The sequence below is a fragment of the Mytilus californianus genome, unplaced genomic scaffold, assembly GCF_021869535.1.
Source record: "Mytilus californianus isolate M0D057914Y unplaced genomic scaffold, xbMytCali1.0.p SCAF_2, whole genome shotgun sequence".
Lineage (NCBI taxonomy): Eukaryota > Metazoa > Mollusca > Bivalvia > Mytilida > Mytilidae > Mytilus > Mytilus californianus.
In genome coordinates this window covers 126,550,117-126,568,620 of record NW_026262668.1, presented here as the reverse complement: position 1 = coordinate 126,568,620, position 18,504 = coordinate 126,550,117, and the positions used below count along the sequence as shown (strand labels likewise).

Here is an 18,504-nt window from a genome sequence, read left to right as displayed (position 1 = left end):
TTTGTGTCGTATTTTATTCTTATCTTTCAGATGAGCGACCAAATCATTTCCTCCAGGTAGTGTCCAGGTAATCCTTGCGCCATACGGAGTTCTCATCATCTCGCCATCACGAAGTGCTATTCTTTTCTTGTGAACAACGCTAAGAACAAATGGGAAAAAATTAAACAAAGAAGTTGAAACGATAAGATTCCTGTATACATTTTATCGACTTTTCAATGAAAAAGAAAACTTATATGCAGAATTATTTTAGTCCGCGTCATATAAAATGTAGAGCCCTTAGAACGGTGCCGTGAAACTGGCTAGTAAATATTAGCTCAATATATCAAGCACTTTCGTGTCGTCAATGGTTGAATTCTCTCTGTACGCGTACAGCAAGGAGTTTTCATCAAAAGATAAATTACATTTGAACACTTACCATGCTGAATTGTTTTCAGAAAATGTCTTATCCTCGTTTATTTTGCAAAAATATGCAAATTACATACGAATGAGCTTTACCCTGCTGCTGATGCATATTGATTCCTTTAAATCTAAGATAGGGGATCACGGGATGGGGTGGTCGGGATGAGAAGGTGGGGTGCGTGGGCGGGAATTTGCCCCAAAGTTGGTTATCAGGTGCAAAAAGCGTTAATTTTGACGATTTTTCGTCCTATTTCTTGACCAGGAAGACCGAAGGATGCCAATAGATGTATCTCATGGTAGTCTGAATGTAGAATGGACCCAAGTGAACACATTAATCACAACAAAGCTTAGGTCTAATTTAAACTGATCTTGGTACAGCAGTCTAAAGAAGGTCATTTGTGCCAAAAATCCGGAATTTCTCGATTCTTCCCGATTTTGGCTTAACTGGACCTGCAACCGGAAGTAGTCGTTTACTAAGTGGATTTCAATAATAAACACGATGAGTAGTTATATTCTTGTGGGTTTACACTATTAAAGTTTCATGCCTCTGAACTGCGTGTGTCTGACACCAAAGGGAAGCCCACCCCTCCAGAAAAACCAGTTTTATTCGATTTCAATTTTCCAAATTCGTATTTGAGCTGAAAATGCACCTTAAACATAAGAAACATGACAATAAATAGCCTCAGGTTGAGGGAACATGCATCAACTTCGAGTTAATGTCATAAAGTTGACATCTAAAAGTATGGAGAGCCATTGGAGCCAAATAATGGTAGTTGGGGTAATCACGTCATATGACGGTCACCGCATGGTAAGGGTTTTAAGGACATGTCAAAACCAAAGACTGAACAACAAAAATTAAGGGTGATCTCAGTTGATCCGGAGGGTAAGCAGATTTGATTCAATAGTTGCATCCATCGTGTTTCTCATGGTAAGTACAAATTCAGAGATAACTTATCCAGGTGATAGATATACATTTCTTGTATATGTTACCTTCCAGCTTCGTCAATAACCCGGATGAACGTTTTTACATATTCATTGACATCTGCACATTTTTCTCCTTTTTTGATTGGATCAAAAGCATCATCAAAGAAGATATGCCCTACAATGAGAGACCAATCAGTTAGAAATCTATATTGATTACTAGTGCATTATCAATTAACTGAAAACAATTACTAGTAATTAGAATTGTTGTAAAGTGAAAGAAGATTGAACATGAGTAGTTCTAAATCTTTCTTAGAGTTCATAAGTTTTCGATCTATGAGTTTGCCTGTCCCTCTGGTATCTTTCGTCCCTCTTTTGAACAATAATGAAATTTACAAGATATGTTTGTTTCCTTGACATTTACTTTTAAGCAGTTGAATACTTCACAAAATATTAAAAATAGTATTACTCTTAGTACTTTATATAATTATACATCCCGCCATTGTGTTATTGTGCTATGGTAATTTTTTGAATTCTTGTCTTTTTATTTATTTTTATGTGCTTTTCCTTCGAGTTCAGTATTTTTGTTATTTTACTTTTTTATGTACTGTATTTTTGAGCAATGTGCTTTGAGTCCCTATTGTAATAACTATTGCATATACGTGTGTCTATGATATGTCGTTCTGGTATAATGAAAACACCATGTCGAATTTAAAAAAAGACTTATGTAACAAAGATGCACAGATAGTAAAGGATATTATGCCTCGTTTACACGCGCATTTAATCGAATTAAATTCGAATCGAATGCGAATCGAATTCGCTAATCGCGTTCACACACTCTACTTTTTTTTTAATTCGAATCGAATTCGAATTGGCTACTTCGCATTAATCAATTCGCATAAGAAATGCGTTTTCGTTCATTCGAATTAGTAAATTCGCTTCAATTCGAATTAAACTGTGGTGTGGACACTTTCTAAATTGTAATTTGAAAGGACAAATTAACAGAAAATTATCATTATTTCTTGATTTTTTAAATTAAAAACGTAACACTAATAATTCGTATCATAGGCGAAAACCATAATGACGTCATATTCAAATATAGGATGGTTTTTAAATTCTGTATTGCAAAAAAAGAAAAATTGAAAGAATCGCACACTTAAAGATATTACAGCCTTTTGAGATCCTGCCTTTTTATTTCAAATTTGATCATATCACCCTCCATAAAAATCAAATGGTCGTTCCCTAAAGAAGAAGCTTTTTACGAAGTGATAAATCTGGGCAAAATTTCAAAGACAAATCAAAAGATTTGATTCCGATAAATGCCATATCAGATCAAGAGAGCAAGTTTGGAGATGTTATTGGCTCTAAAATGGTTGTTTTGTTTTGAATTATAATTAATTAATTGATAATGCGAATTAGAAATTAACGTCGTTCGGACAGTAAAGCGAATTTGACGCGCATTGCAATTCGTATTAAAATTAACGTTCTGACGTAAAACGTTTCGAATGCGAATTAAACTTATTCGAATTAGTTAATGCGTATCAAATTCGAATTACGTGTGAACGCAGCATTATAATAAACACATTGTCGCAACAGTCCCTTCAAAGTTCATGGATATCTATTTTATCTTTTTAAATATAAGGGCTTATCATATTTATGTGAAACAGTATTTCAGAAACTTATAAGAATGATGCTAAATCTCCTTTAAAAAACATTTACACTCTTTCCAAGACATTAAGATGTTCAAAGCAAATGCACCATGTGCTAAAAGATTATTTTTAACCGCCTATGAATAAAGGTTATGGGAAGATTTGTCGCCACTGCATTTGAAAAAGAATGGAAACGAAATGTACTAATTCTTAAAAAATAGGGGGACTATTTGTTTGTACCATTTCCACTTTTACCTTCAAATTCAAAAGTTTCTACTTCCTCAGCATCTTGCTTCTCGTCAGCTATCATGTCGTTTATAAACTGTCTCTGGTCTAATCTGAAAGGTATTCGCCAGGTAACCATTACTTCATTGTATAAATGATGTCCCGTTATTCTTTATAACCCTAACTTAAGAATTTCATTTAACTAAATTCATGAAAACACATGTGACCTAGATTATTCAATGAACCTGTATAGGTCACCTTGTAACTATGTACAATATCGACAAGATTAACCCCCTCTCCCCAAACCGGATCAGAAGTGATAGAATCAAGACAAACAGAATTTTTCACAAAGATAAGATAATAGATATAGCTGTATATTGGTCTAACTAAAAGAAATATTTTATGACAATTTTTACACGTTTTTGTTTGGTTTGCTTTTTGTACTGTTTTGTTTTTTAGGGGGGCGTGGCTTCTGACCTGAATAAAGACTTCAACAACTGTGTCATTTCGTTGGCTGTCTCATGCCACATTGTAGCACAACATGCATATAACATTTTCTTCTTCTTCTTGTTTTTCACTGTTTCATCGTCTTCTTTCTTTATTATAAAATATAACTCATGTTTAAAAGCATACATTCTGTTATTTATTTCAGTTTACTGAGTCCCTACATATATTCTTTGTCAAATCTTTTTATTATAAGATTAAGAGATAAAAGATATAAAACAACTTTATGTAAATAAAATCGCTTCATTTTGTCAATTTGAATTAGATAAGTGCATTTAAATTATTTCATTGTCATAGCATATCGTATTTTCCGTATCTTCACTTTTATTTTTCTCGTATACCTGTTTCTGTCTAGACACTCGTTGTTGTTTTTAATTTATCACGTTCTGGTAAATACATTTCCAAATGTACTTCTTTGATACCGACTGAGTTATCTTCTTATCTTTTTGTCGAGTTGTTTTAAAAAGTTTTAATATTGATACTTGGTTAAGTTCAAGTAATGCGATTAAAAATATCTAGATTTTGTTTCCATAGCGGTCTGTAATTTTTTATATTAACCGGCATCTCTGCAGTTCTATGTACAAAAACAGCGTAAGCGACATTTAATAACGAATTCTGTGCAGTGATAAGCGAGGTGTGACCGTTTGAACCGTGCCGATGGCCACACTATGACATTTAGATGTAAAACAGCAATGAAAACATCGTGCCTTGCGTTGTGTTTTGTCTAGTGCATGTAAGAATATGTGTCATGATTTAATCCCTATATGCCGGTTTTTCCAATACCGAATATTATGATGCAAGGTTTTAAAAGATTGTTCTAACATCCTTTATATTGACTGGAAATATTCATTTGTTTTATTGACAATTGATTAAATCTTTTAAGGGTTATCTTCAACATATCGCTATGTTTCAGATGTAGTAATGTAATGATAATTGTTTAGCAATTACCTTGCCAAGAACAATGTCATATTCTTTGTCGCTTCTTCGACGGTTCAATAGCAACGAAAGGTCTATAAACATCCCACAATAGAATGGCATCACAAATATCCTGTTCAAATATTTAAATACCAATCTTATCAATTAAAATGATATTTATATATATCTAAATATTCAGAGAGACTCATTTATGTTTTGTATACTGTTGTTTGTTTTTTTGTCGTTTTTCGTGTTTTTTTTTTTTTGCTATGGCGTTGTCAGTTTATTTTCGACATATGAGTTTGAATGTCCATTTCGTATCTGTCACCTATCTTTTATAGATCAAAGTAACTGTTAATTTAGTATTATAGCTGAATTGCCATTGACTTTTTTCCGCGCATGCAACAGTTCGTAATTTTCAATCATATGAATCTGATACTGTATATCTGAAGAAGAAGATTTACTGACAGTGCATTTAGAAAATATAACTTATCATTGCAGTAACGTATTTTAGGTTGGTTAAGTTTTAACTGTATTATGTCCTCTTCTTAGACAGAAATTCAGATAATGTAAATCTGATATCGAATGCTGTGTTTTACTTGTAGACTATACACGTTTTAATGCATGGAGACTACGTAAACAATTTAGCCGTGATTTATATGAAGCTATATACTACTAGTTTAAATGATGCATTGATAATCATAATTTATCAAAACCTATTAAATTTTATATTAAATTTATTAAGTTTCAAACTGAAAAAAAGTCATGGTTTGCTAGGGATGAATCGGATGTCTATACGATTAAAGTATTTTGAAACTGTATTTAATTCATCCATTTTCTCTTTCTTTCAAAACCTTATAAGTTCGGTAGGTGATTTCTACTTGTATGATGTGTGTATGCAAGTCCATCTGCATTGAAAATTATGTCAACTTTAGTTGAGCAGCTAGGTTTTGTTTAAATTGTCATTTATTCCACCCAGGTTTTGCATTTACAACTCTTTTTTTTCTGCATTTATTTCGCAATATTTTTATTACAGTTTGCTTTTAGAATGATTGTCAACAAGGCTATGTCATTAAACCCTTTGCAAGTGCATATATCAAAACACAACATATTTCTCATTTCAAACGAAAGTAACTGTATATACATCATGGAACTGATTAAACTATGTTGATAATTTACCTAGACGTCTCTCCGTGCTTGTATCCATTTACTTTCCAAATATGTCTTGTTATGAAAATTATGGAGACAGAAAATAATATGAACGCAATCAAGAGTTCTAAGCAATTTTCTGGTAGCCTATCAATTCCTCTTACACACCAGTTAGAGAAAAACAAGTCACATGACTCAAGTTTTAGGAAATTCGGGTCGTACATAAATCCAACTAAGGACATGGTTGTAACAATTGGCAGCATAGAAAATATAGGGCTGAAGGCGAACCTTTGACAGTTAATAACGCACACGATTTTTGAAGCTTTGTAACATAAATAGTCACATACAATCGTAACCAAAGCTACCAAAAATGGCACATGACTTTGGCAAATTGAATTTCGTCCAAGTTCTTGATTACCAACTAAAGCATTTAAGGTGGATATACCATTATCAAAGAGAGATCTGAATCCATCCGTTGCGTCGTTTGCTCTAATACAAAATACAGCAATCACAGCGAGGAAAGTAATAACAATCTTCCAGATACTTACGAGGCATGCTATTTTCGTCCGACCAGTTTGTAATTCGAATTTCAGCTTTTTCAAGTGATTTAAATTTTTAGGGTTATTTCCGATGGTAATAAAATTTTCCCAATATTTTATAGAAACAAAAAGGCTAGACATAACAAACAAACCAACCATCCAATCAGTTTTTATATACATTGCAACAAATCCAATTCCTGTTATTTGAAGGACCGCTGCGATTACCGGAAATATAACTGAATTTTTTTGGGTTTCATTGCACAATGGAAATCTGGGAGAAACTTGAGTTCCTTGTCTGCTTGCCAGTTTATCAATAACATCTAATACAGACGGTATCACTGCTACTGACATATAAACAACGGAAGCGGAAGCAGGATCGAATACAGGTAATATGACGAATGCTAAGATAGAAAGACCAACAGAATGGATCGTTTCGATAACCAGTGCCTGAAAATAATAATTGTTTTAGTATACAATTCACGTCTATGAATCTTTAGCAAAAGTAATGATTATGATTTCATATATAACAAACAATATTTTTTATTAGAAAATGATTAAATTTTTCATCTCTTAATCGTTTTAAAGAGCATAGTTATGTCCATTTGTTAATGCCAGATCTAGGCCTGGCACCTTTGATAACTATACGCTTGTCGTAATGTTCTATTGTATTTTTTATTTGTGTGTTTCTCTGTCCTGTATGTTCTTCTATTTATTTGAATTGTAGTACTGTCATGAAATGTTGTCATTTTAGTGTTAAATTTAACATTGTCATTAAAGCGGGAGGTTTGGCTAGCCACAAAACCAGGTTTAACCCACCATTTTTTCTTAAAATGTCCTGTACCAAGTCAGGAAAATGGCTATTGTTATCTTATAGTTCGTTTCTGTGTGTGTTGCATTTTAGTGTTTCTGTTGTGTCTTTATCTCCTCTTATATTTAATGTGCTGCCCTCAGTTTTAGTTTGTAACCCGGATTTGTTATTTCTCAATCGATTTATGAATTTCGAACAGCGGTATACTACTGTTGCCTTTATCTACATCAATCAAATATAAGATTTTTTTATAGAATTAATCGTCCGTCAAAAATCTTTTCGATTATGTAATAGGGTAGTTTAAACACGTTTTTGATGTGTAGAACGTTTGATATTTTTCCAGGCGTAGAAATAAACACACGTTTACAGATGTTTGAGAGAAACATCCGTAAAATGAAGTATACGTTTCTATTTCTCCTGTATAATTTATGTAGGCTTGTATAATTTCAGAATTCACTCATTTTGATTGAAACTATTTTAAGAGAATTTGACCGTTCCTCTCTTATTAGATTTTGATTCATGCTAAATACACACAGAAAAATTCCAACTGTCATTTCTTCGTAAGATAATGACAGAGTTTAATAATATGATACTGGGTAGTTTCATTGTAATCCTTATCCTAACCCTGACCTAAAATGCATTTTATATACACGACAAAGCATAATCTACACGACGAGTGCCAGTGTTGATCATAAACTGAGTTCTTATAATTCATATTTTGTGAAGAACCACACTGATTCTATCAGAAAATACACTGAAGATGATATTATCAAAATGTTGGACTTTTTAATCGACAATATATTTGTTGAGTTTGGAGGATTGATATTTCAACAGACAGTCGGTATTCCAATGGGCACTAATTGTGCAACCCTTCTGGCCGACTTGTTTTTGTACTCGTATGAAGCAGAATTCAGTCAGATCCTTCTAAAAGACAAAAAGAAAAAGCACCTTGCAAAATTCTTTAATATTACTTTCAGATATATTAATGATGTCCTATCACTGAATAACCCATATTTCAGTCAGTAGTTGCATCTCATATATCCCAGCGAACTTGAAATTAAGGATACTACTAATCATAGAAGGACTGCTTCCTACCTTGATATTTTCCTCAATATTAACACAGATGGACGACTTCACACTAAAATCTATGACAAACGGGATGATTTCAACTTCCCAATTACCATTTCCCATTTCTCAGCAGTAACATACCCTCTTATATATATGGAATATGGCAGTTGTTATCAAATAGTTCGTTTCTATGTATGTTGGCGTTTGTTTTTGTTGCACTTCAGTGTTTCTGTTGTTCCTTGTTTTCCTCTTATAGTTGATGTGTTTCCCTCGGTTTTAGTTTGTAACCCGGATTTGTTTTCTCTCAATCAATCAATTTATGACTTTTGAACAGCGGTATACTACTGTTGCCTTTATTTATCCTTAAACGCAGAAACATGATACAAAGAAAATTAAATAATGGACTTCTTCTAATACCAAATTGCCTAACAATCTCTTTAAATACGTTAATTTTGAAGAAAAAAAATGCATGCGCTTATTCCCGTTAAGAATTAGCTTAACGATTTTGGATTCGGAAAGAAGTGTCCTGATTTAGCTGATACTGTTCAAATTTATAGGTATCAATTATTTTACAAGTATGTTCAATTTCGTGCTTAATTTGGCCTTTTTAACTTTATTTATTCGAGCGTCACTGATGAGTATTTTATAAACGAAGCGCGCGTCTGGCGTACAAACTTTTAATCCTAGTATCTATGATGAGTTTACTGAAAAAGAAAACAACGACTTTTGCTATCAATTAAACTTACCGCACATAGTATTTTCCAGTTGATTGCCTTATTCGATTTGAAGCATATTCTAAATAACGTCGACAGAAATGTAAGTAAGTAAGGTGCACTAATGACAAGGAATACTGCCCATATCCAGGTTTCGTCAACCTGTGAAGTGTCCAAGTTACAAACTGATGTGTTGTATGTGGAACATGTAGAGCAGTTGGACTTTAACAAACTACCGAGTGTACCAAGTTTGGACATTCCTGACTGTACTGGAGGACTCATGTGCCATATGAGGATATGAAGTGATATTCTCGCTACAAAACCACTGCAGATCACAATGATAAACAAAAATATGGCAAAACAAACTTTTAAAATTTTCTCTGGTGAAGGACATTTCGAATCTTTTAGTTGCTCCTCATATGGATCATTTTCTTTTCCGGAAGATTCAGTGCTACAATTTTAAAATCATAAAATGTTTAAATCTAATACGTTTCTTTGACCGAGTTTAAGCAATGCAATTGCAAAATTTACACTTTAAAATTCACTTAGATGAAACATATCGAGCTATCTAGGAAATTGCAGTTTAAGTAAAAACTTGAATTATTTGGGCCCATATTTTGACATCAGGTATAATTTAAAGGGCATTAACTACGAATTAGAAAAAAACAATTGGGGGAATTCAAACATTTATAAAGCGGAATCTTGAAATAATATTTCACTAGTTAGTTTGCTTCAGTTTCGTCAACATAAGCTTAAAACATCGCTGATGTATTATTGCAAGTCAATAATTTAACTCATTTGAATCCGTATTTATGCAACCGTTAATTTGACCTTTAGTGGAGATGGGTTGCCCATGGGTACTGGCATGAAAATACGGATTTTGTGTTATCAAAATTTGCTGTCACAAAATTTTGGAACTTTTCTAAATTAAGGAATATATCTCCCTCATGCAAAGCTCTGATTCCTTTCCCGACTTTGGCTATACGTTTTGTTCCTTTTGGGTTTATAGCTCTTCATCTTTTTAATAAGCTTTGGATTTTCAAATATTTTGGCCTCGAGCATCACTAAAGAGACATTGATTGTCGAAATGCGCATCTAGTGCAGAAAAATTGGTACCGTTTATGTTATTACTACAACTGGGTCGATGCCTCTGCTGGTAGACTGATAGTCCCCGAGGGTATCACCAGCCCAGTAGCCAGTTATTCGGTACTGGCATGAAAATACGGATTTTGTGTTATTAAAATTTGCTGTTACAAAATTTTGGAACTTATACTGAATTAAGGAATATATCTCCCCCATGCAAAGCTCTGATTCCTTGCCCGGCTTTGGCTATACTTTTTGTACCTTTTGGGTTTATAGCATTTCATCTTTTTAATAAGCTTTGGATTTTCAAATATTTTGACCTCGAGCATCACTAAAGAAACATTGATTGTCGAAATGCGCATCTGGTGCAGAAAAATTGGTAATTATCAAAATGAAAAGAATGTCAACTTTGAAAAGTAAAACAAGGGAGACACCAGGAATAACCATTTCGTTAACAGATCCGGCCCATTAAAACATTATTATACAGGTCCAATGATGATTTACATATATTTTAACCTATAAAATGAAATCTACCAGTCCTAGAAAAATTATCATTATACGATTACACGTGGTTGTCCGTTTATCTATATTATGTTTATGTCGGGTTATATGACCGACGGCAGTCTTCAGATGTCATCTAGATCATAGGTGGGTTTATACATCCATGTCTAGATGGACAATCAGATGGCGTCTAGTCTAAATACTCAAGAAATGTTGATACATTATTACGAGTCCATACATTGTTAATTATATCTTTTGGAATCTTTTTTATGTTTTAAATCAAAAATAAGAATTTGGATCAAATCGATGGAAATGGATTTGACAGACCCCTATAGGTTGCATTTCTGTAAATATAGACAATGCAATTTCCCATAGGAACTCCCTTTGCGGCTAAAACGGTGCCACTTTTACTATGTAAGTTTCGTAAAAAGTTATATTCTAGAATAGAAAGTTGATATGCACTACTATTTTATTCAAAGGTAAAAATATAGCGCTGTGCGGCATATTTTCAACATTTATATGCCCCGAACTTGTTAGAGTTTAAACTTATACTAAAATTCTGTACTATCCCTACCTTCACTTTGGGCCTACTTCAGAATTCAATTTTCACCGCAACCATATGTTTTTATACTGGTAACATTCCCAAGTTATGTCTCTATGAGATGAAACATAGAGATAATATCTTGGAACCAGTACGTAAACAAAACGAAATATCTATGAATATTATATATCTCCCCAAAAGAGGTGTGGTTTGAGAAACAGCTGTATTTACAAAGTGCAACCTATACTAACATTTATTCAAATAGAAAACTCTCTAAAAACACTTTTTCTCATAACAATACTTATTTATCAGAATTTTAGCTTTAAAGAAATCACTGCATATACTCATAGTTTTCTTTTACAGTACATTATACACCCCCACCCCTGTTTCAATGTTTTAAAGAATTTGAAAACAAGACTTTAATTATTGCCAGCTTATCCTATGTGCATGTTTTCTGACATTAAATGTCTAGAACCTGTTTGAAACTATTCTGATAACAAATTGAAAGCATTTCAGAATACTATAAATGTAAAGTTTAGTAGTTAATCATTCCAACATTCAAGATTATATAAAGTATCCAATCCTGCCTCTGACTCCAGTCCACATCTTGCTGTATGCCTATTTGTCAATGAAAGTTCACAATTTCTGCCTCAAATGGTCAGTTTAGAAATCTTGTCACAACAGTATCATATCTTACCATAAATCTAACATAATTAAGCTAATATATGAACTAGGAATGTTTAAACAAAGCCATATTTGCAAAAGTTGCATGTATGAAGTTACCAGTCTGATGTATGAATTCACTAAAAGTTTTATAGAACTGACTGCTAACATCTGATTTTTGCATAACTTCCAAGCACAGTTATTGTTTTCTATACAAAAGACCTTTAAAACAATAAAATCCTAGCATTTACAGGTTAAATTATCGGTTTTAAGACCCAAGGGGTAGGCATTTTTCTCTGTTTTTTGCCACTGTGGCCTCAAATTTGCTAGATTATTCTGCTGTTTCTAGGAATATGGAATATTTAGTACATATTTAGGATAGAACACACTATTGTTAGTTTTATTGAGGTATTTTTGTATTTCTAGCTTGTATTTTGTTATGCCGCGGTCACAAAAAAGCACATTTAGGTGTTACGGCTTACTTTTGGGTTATCGACAGGACAAAAACACCCCACCAATAATATTCAGGAAGGATCTATGAGTTTCAATGACTGCGAAGAGTAAATATAAGTACTTCTAAACAATTTAAATTACAAATATGCATATATTATGAATTTATTTTCCATTCAGGGCTTTAAGTAAACTATGCATACTGTAAACTGTGAATTTATGCTGAGTCATCATAGTTAAGGCCCAGGATTTTCGCAATCTTCATGAAATATTTATAAAACTTCATATTTGAGTTAATTTCGTTAAAATCTCTGAGATAAACCAGATTTGGTGAAATTCTATAAGTTCTATTTTTTCACCCAATATAGGTTGCATTTCTGTAAATATAGACAATGTAATTTCCCATAGGATTTCCCTTTGCGGCTAAAACTGTGCCACTTTTACTATGAAGTTTCGTAAAAAAATATATCCTAGAATGGAAAGTTGATATGCACTACTATTTTATTAAAAGGTAAAAATATTGGGCTGTGCGGCATATTTCCAAAATTTATATGCCCCGAACTTGTTAGAGTTTAAACTTATACTAAATTTCTGTACTACCCCTACCTTCACTTTGGGCCTACTTCAGAATTCAATTTTCACCGCAACCATATGTTTTATACTGGTAACATTCCCAAGTTATGTCTCTATGAGATGAAACATAGAGATCATATCTGGGAACCAGTACGTTAACAATATATAAATAAGACATAGCTGAGAGGGTGATAGAGCAGATTGTTACCCCGAGAAAACATTGTCAACTGAGGCGAAGCCAAGGTTGACAATGTCTTTTCTAGGGGTAACAATTTGCTCTATCACCCTCTCAGATATGTGTTATTTAATTTATTATACTGAAAGTTCTGTTATTACTGTCTACTAAATTTCAAATTCATAGTAATTAACTATGACGTCTTGTACATAACAACCATCCGTATTTAAAAAAGCGCACACTTTATCAAGCGTCTCCTTGAAGGGTAATAGAGTATTTGCCATAGAATAGTGTAAATTGTCTCCCTCGTATTAACCAATCAAAATCTGGCATTTTGACATGAAGTATAATAAAACAAAATATCAAAGAATATTATATATCTCCCAAAAGAGGCGTGGTTTGAGAAACATCTGTATTTACAAAGTGCAACCTTTACAGATTTGTCTATAAATTGTTTGCATTTTTTCAAAAAAGTATACACTTGAAAAAAATGTAGCATAAAGGAAAATACATATAATAAACGGAGACATCATAAATCTTCTTTCAATCTTAAAGATCTCTTAACTATTTTCGTAATATATCGGAAGGCATTATTTACATTGTAAAATCTTTGTTCATTACACATAGGTAAACTCAATCTTATCATATTGTAATCATTTACTGGTATCTTTATTCAGTCTTCTTTACAAAGTAACTAAAGATTAAAAGTTTGGGTTTTTGTTTGCAATGAGCTATTCCTCATATATATGTTTATTTAACGATTGCTATGTTCAATCTAGCGTCTCAGTACTTTTACAATATTAATATCCTATTTATTCTTGTACTAACCATAAATAGTACCTGAAATATACATTTGTAATGTTGAATTATACACATCGGAATTTTGTCGTAAAAATGCAACTTTAAAAAATAATTGTTTTACTTAAACAAAATTAAGATTGAAGAACATAATAAATACGTTGAGACAGCGTTTTGTGTTTGTTAAAGCCAACAGAGCAGCTATATATGTAAGTCTTCAGTTTATTATGTTGTTTTTTGTACAAATCAAGGTGACAAACAGAAACTGAGGGAAGCGCATGAATTCCAAAAATAGTCAAAATATCACATCGGTAAAATTTTAGACCAGACGACGGGATACTGGTATCTAAAGATCTAAAACCGCTAGAAAATTGAGACACCGACACATCGTATTGGTCAACGAATTGGTGATAGTGACCGTAAAACTTTTGTAGTGTCGAATTCAGTCGTTATACTTTATAACTCTGCTGGAACAGTTTGTGTAAGAGCACACCTCTGTCAATGAAATCCGTATAGTGTGAAAATGCACGAGCGTAAAGTATTAACTGAGATTGTAACTGAACATGTTTTCATAAAACCTGAACTGAAAGCTACTGCCTGTTGAACCTCATATGGTTCCGAGTATGTATATGTTTTCTAATCTACAAAGGAAACCTTACCAATTTCGTTTTTATCTACATTTCAACTCCTGTGACTAGTGCACTTACAACAAGTATGAACATGAACTGTTATCAGATATTGACACAGCTAATAATTATGGTTTATTTACTGCTTTTAAATGTTTAAAAGTCTTTGAAAGTCATGCGATTTGATTTGCAAGATAAAAGGAATAAATAACCAATTTAACACCATCCTTTGAATTTCGAAAACTAAACATAGAACTAATTCACTCAATAATCAGCAAAAAGCAATATTTGATTCTAGGTTGAAGTTTTGACAAATAAATTGGTATCTACTTACCCTTCTGTGTGTTTACTTTTGTGATTATTTATAGGAAGTGTATCAGTCATAATTGTTTCTCTAGAAAAAATAAACATATCTTTTTAAGATTGCTCATTCATTTAACAGTGCATATGTTTTTAACTCGTGCTTCAAATAATAATGGTGTGCTCTATGTCCATAAATAAACTCATCATATATACCTGGATTAAATTTTATATTTACGCCAGACGCGCGTTTCGTCTACAAAAAGACTCATCAGTGACGCTCGAATCCAAAAAAGTTTAACTACTGTAACGAAAAGTCTTCTCAATAATAATTTTTTAACGATTTGTCAGAACACACCTTTCAGATCTTACAAAATGTACACATCCTTCACCGGAAACGTATGTTGTCTGGAGGGAAGTTTTAAGCATGATTGAGTTTTCTGTGCTGTTTTTATAAACGAATATAACAAAATATGGTTATCATTTAAATAAGAAAAATCACAACAAAAACCAAACAAGACATCTAGAGATCAACTTTCGGTCTTAATAAAAAAAAAGGCGTTTGTACTACATACAGCATGCTATCATTCGACCTTTGTCGAGGAAATATATGAGTAACATCAAAGACTTCATCAAGATGAAAATAATAACAAGCGAACAAGCTTTCTTTAGAATTTATTATATGTTAAAGGAAATGTACGATGCGTAACTTATGGTATAATACAGTTCGATCACTATGAGTCCGTTTTAGTAGTAAGACTAACTGAGCGTTAGGAACAGCATACGTGAGATTTTGTTGGTAGCACGCGCCTATTCGCCTAATGATTTCAAAAGTTTTATCTAATCAGTTGTAGAATAAAAGATACAGGTATAAATATACAGTAATAATAAATAAAGTCCTTTTTGGTATTATTATTATTGCTGCTATTAGGAAAACACGTGTTGTGTGCATATAATAGATATCATGAGCTTAAAGAAAGAAAGAACTTTCCAAAACACAATTTAAATCATTCGTCGAAGAAAGAAAACATCTTAATCACAAGAAAAAGACAAATAATTGTCCACAAAAACTATACTGAAAATTAAAGTTTGAGCAACACGAACACCACAAAATACTAAGGATGATTCATGATTCAAAAAGGGTCGCAGTTCCTGTTCAACTACTTGCCACCTCTCGCATTACTTTTATATGGACGTGGAAATTCATCAAAGTAAGGCCGTGTTCACATTGAGCTAATCTCGGTGTGGTGTAAGTGTACTCTACACTTAAACTAAACTCAATGACGTTCCCATTGATAAAAGTCAATGTTAACATGTAGTTTGAAACAGGTTTTGACTACATACAGTCGATAGTCAATGTAGGCCTTGTGTGGGTTAAGTGTTCATAAAACAAGATGTCAAGAGCGTGGATTTTATTGTGAATATTTAAGGAAGTTACATATATTGAATAAATATTATATAATAATTCTATGAATTAAGTTATTTTCATATTTTTATGACAAAAACTCAAAAATTGCTCCGTTAAAAACATGATTAAATTTAATAGCCTTTTCGGCTATTTGATTTTCAGTGGGAGGAGTTTTTTGTCTGATAGAATATTCATTTTACACCGGTTGATAGCACTTTTATTTAGCGTGAAAATTATTTTCACTTTTTTTCAACTTTTTCTTGCAAAGTTCTGCATTTTGTAGGACAAAATATTCAATTTCATTATGTCGTGGACACGGTTATTTGTAAAGTTAGTACCAGTCCATACTATTCATTTCCATAATCACCATATGTGTGACTGGGGAATAGTAATATGGTTACTCAGATCTTCTTCCGATCGGCCGTAAAATCCTTCCATAGTAGAGCGTCCGGTTGGCTCCGTCTCGGACGGCCTATAATTAATGGACCTACCAATTGTATTTATTGTGAATTTGTTCTCATCCTGAACATGTATGAAATATCAACCAACAATTAATCAATCAATCAAACATTTTCAAATTCCTTTTTTCGCCTATTGTTACGCTGTTTAAGCAACGTAATCGTGACATCTTTAGAACTCTCAAAGTCCTCCAAATCAATAGAACGATTTTCTTAAGGTACCGTTCATTCATCTTCTTGGTAAAAACCATTCTTTTTATTACTTTGATATAAAAAAAACATTGTGTGTCCAATAACGTACAGGAACATTTTAAAAACTCCATGTTGAATTCCACGCACTTCATTTTCAGAATTCAAACAATTTTTCTCACTTCCCTCCTGGAAAAAATACATTTTTTTCTTAAAAAAAAGTAATCTAAACAATTTATCTACCCCCCCTCCCCCCAAAAAATAAATTGTCTACGCCTAACTGATACAAAAGTTAACAGAGAATTTTTACATTCAATTCTATTAAATGTACATGTAAATAACGTGTACATGTTGTGTACTGATGTGAAAAATTTTCATGTACAGGTATTTAAAACCGATGTACGGATGAGAACAAATTTAATGTGAAACCAGTGTTCACTACAAGAAACTAATTGTAAGCAGGTTACCAGTACACAGCGTTTGGTATGAACACAGCCTAAGATATAAAGCTTTATTTTATAAATTTTTAAAGCTTGTCAGATGTCGCTTATCTAACCGTCAGATGCAACACACTATTCCTATACACTCGATACTTTTTTTATTCACTTACCCTAAAATATGACACTAAGAAATATTTGAATAAATACAAAAAAAAAAAGAAAGAGGGAATTTGTACAAAATATCAGTTGTTAGGATATTTTTGGTCGATTGATTCGTCAGACTGAGACATTTTCATTTGTCTTTTTTGTTGATTTATCAGTTCGAGTTGGTCGCATTCTGCTTTTACCATAGAAGGCAAGCGCTCGTCACCAGAAAAGTTTTAACTGATTTATCACTAGGATATTGCCAGTTGTTTTTGTGTAAATATTATCATAGTCATGAGTCGTTAGGACAATCCGAGCTTTACAAGATTTCAATTGAACGCACTTTTTCATATTAAATTATGTACTTCAAACAAATTGCTGAATAGATTTTGCTATGGTAATTCTTTGTTATTCATGACACAATAATTACATTGCATCACAATATGCTTAATTTCACCTTGAAATTTTATAATACGATGAATAAACAATTTGACTAATAGTAAATCTGTGCAAAAATTCCAAATAAAAATTAAGTCGAAGTGTCTTGTATACTTATCTTTTATAGGAATGGAGTACAAAATAAAAAATATTTGAAAACGAAAATAAGTTCTAAAATACATCTTAATTTTGTACACATGCATTTCAAATAAAATGTTCATTAACTTCGAACAAATCATGCCATAAAATTAAAGGAGGGTACAACCCAACGTAATAACTAACACACTTATTTTTTTTAATGTTATCTCATGGTCGATTTGCTTTTATATTCTAAAAGTAGGAACTGCTATAGGGACGTGTCAAAGAAAAGTAAAAGCAATAATCTATAAAATGATGGTACTTTAAAACATGCTTTTTGATTTTTTTTACTGGATTTCATGAATAATTCGCAAAGACTTCGTGATGAAAAACAACCTATTAATACAGTTTTTCGTATCAATCCCAGATACTTGAACACAATTTAGTGCCAGAGATCCACTTATATTTGGTCAAAATGAGACATTTGGTTAAAGGAAAAGGGCTATTATCTTTGAAATTTACTTTACACCAGTGACATATATCAGAAGCCGTTCAATCTTTAAAAAAATCATAGTAGTTTCTGGCAACATTTTGACGTATTTCGGAACATGTTATCATAGTGTCTGGAGATGGTCAATTTGATATATTCATCATCAGGACATCTTCAGCTTTACCAAAGTTTGAAATTATGCAATTTTTATTTCTGTGGAGTCATTTATTTATTAATCCACGAAAATTGATACCACACG

General features: G+C 32.4%; 1 long non-coding RNA gene across 1 annotated transcript; it reads right to left on the bottom strand.

Moving 5' to 3' along the window:
• Nucleotides 1–3,175: 3,175 nt before the first annotated feature.
• LOC127730951 (uncharacterized) lies at nt 3,176–4,826 on the bottom strand. The gene is made up of 3 exons (XR_007995393.1): nt 4,647–4,826; nt 3,672–3,790; nt 3,176–3,307 (listed from the first exon to the last, which is right to left on the bottom strand). It is a non-coding gene; the product is annotated as an uncharacterized LOC127730951 (long non-coding RNA).
• Between the last annotated feature and the right edge of the window lie 13,678 nt (nt 4,827–18,504).